The sequence below is a fragment of the Mus caroli genome, chromosome 14 (genome assembly GCF_900094665.2).
Source record: "Mus caroli chromosome 14, CAROLI_EIJ_v1.1, whole genome shotgun sequence".
NCBI lineage: Eukaryota > Metazoa > Chordata > Mammalia > Rodentia > Muridae > Mus > Mus caroli.
In genome coordinates this window covers 52,243,721-52,252,141 of record NC_034583.1, presented here as the reverse complement: position 1 = coordinate 52,252,141, position 8,421 = coordinate 52,243,721, and positions in this window count along the sequence as shown.

Genomic DNA, 8,421 nt, shown 5'->3' with positions numbered 1-8,421 from the left:
AGAATTCAGGGGCTGAGGCTACGGCTCCAAACAGTTCTCAAGGCCAGCTTACAAAGGAAGAAAACATAACAAACTTCTGGGCAGGTGCAGGAAGTGCTGCCCAGTGGTCGGCTCTGACTCAAGCTAATTTGGCTAGCTAGACAGAACAGTTCTAACTGACCTCTATTTATTCTGATTGCACCTAAGTAGAGCTTATGGTTAATAAATTTGTTAAGATTAACAAACCTCTGAACAAACAGAATATAACAGAATATGCAAAAACATGCCAGTGCCTGGTACAGACAGGCAACTGTGTGGTGGGAGAGCAATGGATGTCACTTCTATTGATGATACACGTGTGCCTCTCTGTAGTCTATTTTTACATTAGGTTTATCGAACTCATGACTTGAGAGCCATCAGAACCTACATTCTCATTTCACATTGCCCACAGTACTCAGTAAATAGTATATAATTAGATAATTCCCCCTTCGAGTTTCCTCCTTGCCACTCACTTCATGTCCCCTTTCCTGTTCTTGCTCAAGTTCATGGCCTCTTTTTCTTTAGTTGTTGCACACATATATATTCTTAGATATATAAAACACAGTCTCCTCAGTCTGTGTATGTTAATTGTATGTATATTATTGCAGAAATGAACACTTGGTGTCGGAGAAGCAGTTGGGGGGCTTTGCCCGGGTGAAGGCTGTCTCTCCCACCCTCAGCATTCTTTAGTTAGTTGCCTGTACTTTGTCTCAGGGTGAGACCATATGAGACTTCTCCCTTCCACGTTAGCATGTCTATTTTTATCAGCGTTGTTCATGTGTTGTTTAGGCAGCCACGTTGACGAGACTTCATGGGTATAGCTTCCCTGACATTTCTGAGAGACACAATCTCACAGCAGACATCTTGTTCATCCGATCCTTACCCTTATGATCCTTCTGCCTCCTTTCCTTTGTTCCCAGAGCCTTCACTACAGAGCTGTGTTGTAGATGGAACAACTGGAACTGGGCACCACTCATGGTCACTTGTTCTCTGCATTTTGATTGGTTGTAGCTTTCTGTAATGCTCTCTGTCTGTTGCAAAGAGCAGTTTCTTTGTTAAGGGGTTAGAGCTGTATACACTTGTCTATTAAGGACAAATAGTCAAAAGTAGTTAGGAATTAGGTTGATTTGGTAACGTTTGAGTTGTAGGTTATCCTCTAAGATTCTTGACCTCACAAACCCTAAGTAGTTGGCTAGGGTTCCAGTGTCAGGCAAAATTTCCCTTCTGTTGAGCCTTAAGTCCAACTAAGGACTGTTGGTAACCACCAAGGTATGCATGCACTACTGTACCCTGAGGGTTGTTGGGCCATGCTGGTGGTTGTCCTTTATAAGCATCCCAGCTGCGGAGGAGGACTACTGGCTGCATCCCTCCCCTGGAAGCTTACACGGTGCTTTCTGGTACCAAACAAGGTAGTCCTCCGGGAGGACCCTTTTATGGTGAGATCCAGCTTGGACCATTATGTCCCAAGTGTGTAGTGTCTTCAGCAAGTACGGATTCAGTCTCAATGTCTGTGAGGCAATCTAAGGCATTATCAATAGCCTATAGTGTTATTGGAGTCTCTTGGGCTTCCCTGCCCAACAACTCATGAGGGGATTCTCATGCATGGTATTGAGGGGGGGTGATGGGGGGGAGCAGGTTGTTTTAGTCCATGGCTCTTGGGAGAATCATTGTCAACCTTGATGGGAAATTCTCATTTAAATTCTATACGTATATACATAGACTTATATGTGTTATATGTAATTTTAGATAAACAGATATTTTGGTTCTTTATGGCTTATTCAGACATCTTTACTGCTATTTTACCTTGCCCTCCGCTTGCCCTCTCTCTGTATTGACCTCTCCCTCCCAAGTAAGTACATCCCTGTTTCTCCCACTTCTCCAGTGGGGATTCCATAAACTCTGCTCTTTCCCTCTCCATTGCTCCCCTCTCGTGGTGGCTCCTTTTGACTTGTCTGGATTCTGTGTTTATTCCAGGCTTTGTATTCAGCCCTGAAGATGGGGAGCTGGGGTCCACAGAGGAGAGACTATGTGGCATTTGTCTCTCTGGATCTGGGTTTCCTCACTCAGCGTGATCTTTTCTAGTTCCATCCGTTTGTCTGCAGATCTCATCATTCCCTTTTTCTTCACAGCATCTCGGAGTGTATGTGTACCCCATTTTAATTACCCACTTGTCAGACGTAAGACATGAAGGTTGTTTGTTTTATTCATGTCTAGCTGTGGTGACTAGAACAGCAATGACTATGGCCAAGCAAGCATCTGTGCCGTAGGAGGTGGCATTCTCTGGGCTTACACTGAGGAGCTGACACAGGGTCATACGGGAGGGCTCTCCACACTGACTTCCAGCGTGGCTGGACCAGTTCTAAAAGGCCCCCAACAACGCCCTTTCCCCACATCCCCTCCAGCACTTGTAGTTGGTTGTTTTGTTTATCTTTGCTGTTCTGACTGGCCTAAGATGAAACTGCAAAGGAGTTTTAATTTGCATTTTTCTAATGGCTAGGGACAATAAATATTTTTGAGATATTTCTTAGCTTACTTTTATTTCTTTTCTTGATAACTCTTTGTTCAGACCCAGAGCCCATTTTTTGAAGGGGACATTTTTTGGGGGGGGGTTGTTTTGTCTTCTCTCCCCCCCCCCGTTCTTCATATATTCTGGATATTATCCTCTGTCAGATGTGTAGCTGGTAAAGATTGTTTTACCTTTCTGTAGGTTTCCTTTTCCCTCAATTTTTTCTTTCACCAGGCAGAAGCTTTTTAGTTTTAGGAGGTCCCACTTCTTAATTGTTGACCTTGATTCTTGGCTCAGTAAATATTTTTAAATACAGACCAAATAAGTTAGTGAACTAAACCCCAGATAAGAAAAAAAGGAAGAGAGGGGGCCCCTTAGCACCTCAAAGTGCTTTATGTAGTGAAGGGAAACTTCCAGAGCCCAATTCCATTTAAGTAGACTGAAGGGGGAGGGCACATTAAAAAGAATGGTTTAGAAACACAAACGAAGAAAAATGGTCTCCTGGCTGGCACAGGGCTGGAAACGGGCCTGGCTCCGTGCATGCGATCCTCGGAGCCTTGAAAGAAAGTCCGATGGATAGATGAAAACATTAAATCTTACCGAGTAACTCAAGTTTCAAATGATAAAAACGTGATGATAGGCGCCGTGTAGGAAACAAGTCTCCCTGCCCGGCAGCGCTTGGTTCTCTAGCTCCAGATAAGGGGCCGGGCTGGGAGGATTGGATGATCTGGAGGGAATGGCTCGAGTTCACAGATTCCAGCAAGGATCCAGAGCAACGCGAGGCGGATTCCTGGAAGTCCACCTGTTCTCCCTAGGGCTGGGGAGCTGCGTAAGAAACGGCCACCTTTCAAGCCCCAGCCTGGAAGGCATGTGGTAGAATGAACTGGCTTTAGTATAGAGTGGGAGTAAAAGGGACCGCCTCCCCAAAATCTTTCCTAAGATATCCACAGGAGCCAGTGAGCCAGATGTAATCAGTCCAGGTCACGTCCATTAGCATCCATTAACATTGTCACCACCTGTTGGTGTCTTTGAAATTCAAGAGATTTTGTTTTGGCAGCTAGAAAGCTAACCTGAGATCCTCAGGAGGCCTAGGATGATGGGAGCTGGGAAACTGTTACCCCTTATCAACCTCTCTGGCAGGTTTCCCTCATTTGCAAGAAGCTTGGGATAGGGACATCCATCAAAGACTTGCTGTGTAGCTGACGGTCACTGTCCTGGGACTCTGTTATCTCCTCCCCAAAGCAGAAATTATGATAATGTGTACGTGTGTGTGTGTGTGTGTGTGTGTGTGTGTGTGTGTGTGTGTGTTCGAGCACGTGCACATGCACAGAGAGGAACATTCATCAGAAATGAAGAGTTTTAAAAACTGAATATTTTCCTCCTTTTAAAAAGTGTATCCAAATGGCAGCGTTGAGGAGAGCACACTCACCCACTGGGCTGATGGAAATAACTCTCTTCATTCAAGACCCCATTGTGTCATGTCAGAGAGAGTGCTCTTTAGAGTCTTGTTGGAAAGCACCAGTAAGCCCCATCTTGTTTCCTTCAGAATTTCTGGAAAGTTCTTCTAGGATGTTCAACATGATTCATGATACTCCCACATCACTGAAAAGAATCAAAGGGTGTCTGTGGGTTGGAATTAACTTGTGTTGCCACAACAGCATGAAGGATCTCTCAGGACTGGATTTTAACCAATGCTCATTTTCATCAAAGCTAAGTAGCGGTTAGGGTTTCTGAAATTCCCTCTGACTGGATAACTAGCTCATTTAGGGTTTAGTCTTCTCCACTGCTTTGATGTGTAGATTTCTTTATTTTGCAATCGTTTCATAGAGCTGTTTTGTGATTATTTGAATGCTGGACCCATTCTTTCAATCCTTGGGATTTTAAAACATTGCCTGCCAAAGGCAAGCTCTAGACCACTCTGCCAAGAGTGAATGATAGGATTAAGTCCCCCACACAGGCAAGGAATATCTGGGAACCTAGTGTGGCCAGTTAAGTGTCCACTAGATCAAGGATAAATGCTTCATCAACTTTGGGATTTGTGCTTTAAGAATCCCTCTCATCTAACCGATGCTGATGACAGCCAGTCTTCAGGGGTGAGACAGGGTTTCTCTGTATAGCCCTGGCTGTCCTGGAACTCATTCTGTAGACCAGGCTGGCCTCAAACTCAGAAATCTGCCTGCCTCTGCCTCCCAAGGGCTGGAATTAAAGGCGTGCACCACCACTACCTGACATAAAGATATATTCTTAAGGGGGGAGTGCTAGGTAAATATTTCAGTGGGTAAGAGGACTTGTTGTGTAACGATGAGGATCTGAACTCAAACACCCAGCACCCAGGTAAAAGGCTGAGCATGGTTATTTGTATCTGCAAGGTCAACATTGGAAGATGGAGACAGGGAGGTCCTGGGAGCTTAGTCAAATGGTGACTTTTTGGTTCAGCAAGAGACCCTATCTCAAAGAAATAAGGCAAAAAAAAAGCTTCAAGGGAAGCCAACAACCTCTGTGTCCTCTGAGCTCACATATGCATAAATGCACAATCAAACACTCAGGTATATGCAATACACACACACACACTCACTCACTCACCTTGCAATACACAAAAGGAAACAAAGAAAAAAAATTCAATATTCTCAAGAGTCAATTGAGGCAATTTCCCCCAGAGCAGACCATTTATCACCATTTGTCATACCTGGAGTTCCACAAACCACTTCCCTCTGCACAGGTGACTCTGGAGGGGAGTCTGAGAACAGAGACTGGAGAAAAGCTAGGTTACTTCCCAAACAGTATGTATCCTTGGAATTAGAGGCATTTCTCAATGTTCCACTTTCACTTTAAAATGCTAAAGTAGAGAGAAAGTCACTAAGATTTCTCACAGTCATGATCTCCATCATTAAAGTAGAACATGACATGGTCCTGCTGCACCATGATTGGTACTACCAGGGGAAATGATGCTTATGTCTGTGGCAGATGCTGATGCTAGAGAGTCTGTAGGTGTCGTTTGTGGTTGGTGCTGTCTTGAGAAACCATGTAGAAGTCCATACTCTGAGCTCCATGCTCCTGCTGACTGTAAGGGCGAGGAAGCTACTTTTGCAATGGTATCAATGACTGCGGACTCACAGTTGAGAGTCATTGAAGGCTTTATGACAACCCCTAGATCCCTTACACACACTCAACCCAAAAGAGTAAAAGCCTAGACAGGAAGCCATTGAAGAGAACTCTTTAATTAAAAAGTATTATTTTATAAGGATGCTGAGGTGTAACTCTCCACAATTAGTGGCTTCTCGTGGGACTGCAGTTGGGGAAGAACTCAGTTTTCTTTAAGGGTCTGGCCACTGGGAGTGTGACCATGCTCCAGTGAATATATTGGCTACACCAATTGGACTTGTGCTTTTGGAGGGAGAGAGTTGGTTTGTCTTCTTTTGGGGTGGGGGGCGAGGAGTCATAAATGTGGGGAGTGGACCTGGGAGGACTGGGAAATGAGTGTGATCAGTGTGCATCACACCAATTATGTGAAATTCCCAAATAATCAACAAACATACTATGGTGGAGAAAAAGTAGGACATGAGTTAACTCATGCAGACTGTGTCAATGTTTCAAAATAAAAAGCACAAGCCACCCTCACAATGTCACAGGTGGTTGTTGTCTTTCTGACTGTTTGAATCATCCTTAGTAATATGCAAAGCACTTTTCAAGTTGTAACTTGATAGTGACCATGGTGATGAGAGTGACTCAAGAAACCCACCAATGGCAGATGTCAGAGTTGTTATTCTGCCTTTCTATTGACTATTCTGTTCTACTCTAGAGTGTTTCAAGGTACAGTGTCAAAACTGTGTAGGATCATTCCTTGGGTTATGTCTCTTGTCCCTTACCTGTAAAGCCATGTCCGTTGATGTGGGTATAAAAGGATCCTTTAAAGTGTTTTCTGTTTTGTTTGGTTTTGTTTTGAGGCAGGATCTCATGTAGCACAGTCTGGCCTCAAACTTTCTGTGTATTTAACAATGACTTTGAACATCTGGTTCTCCTGCTCCAACCATTCAAATGTTGGAATTACAAGCACATGCTCCACAGTGAGTTTATGGGGTGCTGGAGGTGGAACGCAAAGCCTTAGGCATGCAAGACAAGAGCTCTATCCTCATTAGCATGTGATGGTTAGCGGAGTCCCTCTGGGATCAACATCTCTGACCTACTAGAAGGTGTTTGCCGTACACTATTGCTCTGCCACAACCACACACGAAAATACCAAGACTGAAGGCAGAGTGCTCAACACTGATGCCTTCTTTCCCAGTAGCTACTGAGCCCTCTCCAGAAGCTTTCTAGCCCTCACACCCAGCACGGTGCCTGGCAACACTTGAGAGTGCATTGTACTTTTCTGAGGTGCTTGTAGAAGCATGCTGTTTATCTCTTTCTAAGCACAGATATCTGATGGGTTCATTTAGAACATCAAATAACCCACAGAAATGTGCCTTTCCTGTAATAGGCCCACAAGTTCCCACAGGTTAGCTACATTCCACTTTGTTTTTTGGTACAAATCTGCATTTCTCTCCCAAGGAGTGAGCCTCCACAGAAAGCTGTGAGTGGTTTTATAGCTCTGCTGTGAACCTGGACACAATCTCAGCACAACTGAGAGCCACAGAGTCCCGTTTCTACCTGACTGCCTTTTAATGCCTTTTAAGTAACAGCTGCTACTTAACTCACAGTAAATCAAACCCAGCAAACACGATACCCGGGCTGCTGGTGTAAACTGACCACTGAGAGTTCCAAGAAATGTTCAGTGGTTTTGGTACATGCTATGTGGTTTCCTAGGTAATGCACTGTCTTAACAGAGCCACCAATAAGAATCCTCATGTTATCACTCACTGCTCCCCTTTTCTTAGCCCCCACTGCTCCCACCCTGTCCCCCTGTGTGTTAGTGTTTACAGTACTGGAGAGGAACACAGGGTCTTCCAGATGGAGGCAAGTGTTCTCTCTGTGACTGACCTACATCCTCATCCCATCTGTGAGGGGCTGGAACAATAGATCAGTAGTTGAGAAGGCTTCCTGTTCTTGCAGAGAACCCAAGTTTGCTTTCCAATCCCCACACTGGGCTCTTCTAACTTCAGCTCCAGGGAACTGTTGAGTTCCTAGTGTTATCCCTGGTCTTTCCTGGCCACATGGGGACCACTTCTGACCCTCTCTCCTCTCTCTGATCATTTCTTCAGACTCCTTGAGTACCTCTGACCAGCTACTGCCTATCTGGGTCATGCTGCTGAATCGTGGCTGCACCAGAGTTAGTTCCATCTCAACAAAGACCAGATCTTTGTTTTGGAGGAAACTTTGATATAGAGATGTCTGTCTTATCTTACTGCCTCCACATAAACTGTTCACTCCATCTCAGACTATGAATTGGGACACCAATTCAACAGTGTCGGAAAGATGGGTGTCATGGGATCTAAAACAAAAATGTGTTCAAATAGGCCTGAACTCCCTAGGTTCAGGTTTTTGGAAGCTGGGCTCTCCCAGTCTCCCCTCAATTCACTGAGCACAGGGCTTTAGGTGATTCTTAGCCCCTCCCTCCCCCACCTCCTACCCCTACCTCTTGCCTGTCCACATGTGGTCTGGCATCTGAGGCAGCAGCAGCAGCACCAGCAGCTGTGATGGCAAATGGTGATGGTCAATGACCAGTCTGCTCCTTTTGACTCAGTCACCATACCAACAGGAGCACAGTATGCACCCTGGATAAACAACATAGGACTGGATGCCAGCTTGACTTTGGGATAAAGAGGGTCAAATTATGGCTTCACTGCCATCTTTCTGAAGGACAATAACGCATGAGCAAGGCAGCAGGTCTCCAAAGATACTTTTCCATTGAGATAAGTTCAATTTTTGGATAAGTAATAATAATAATAATAATAATAATAATA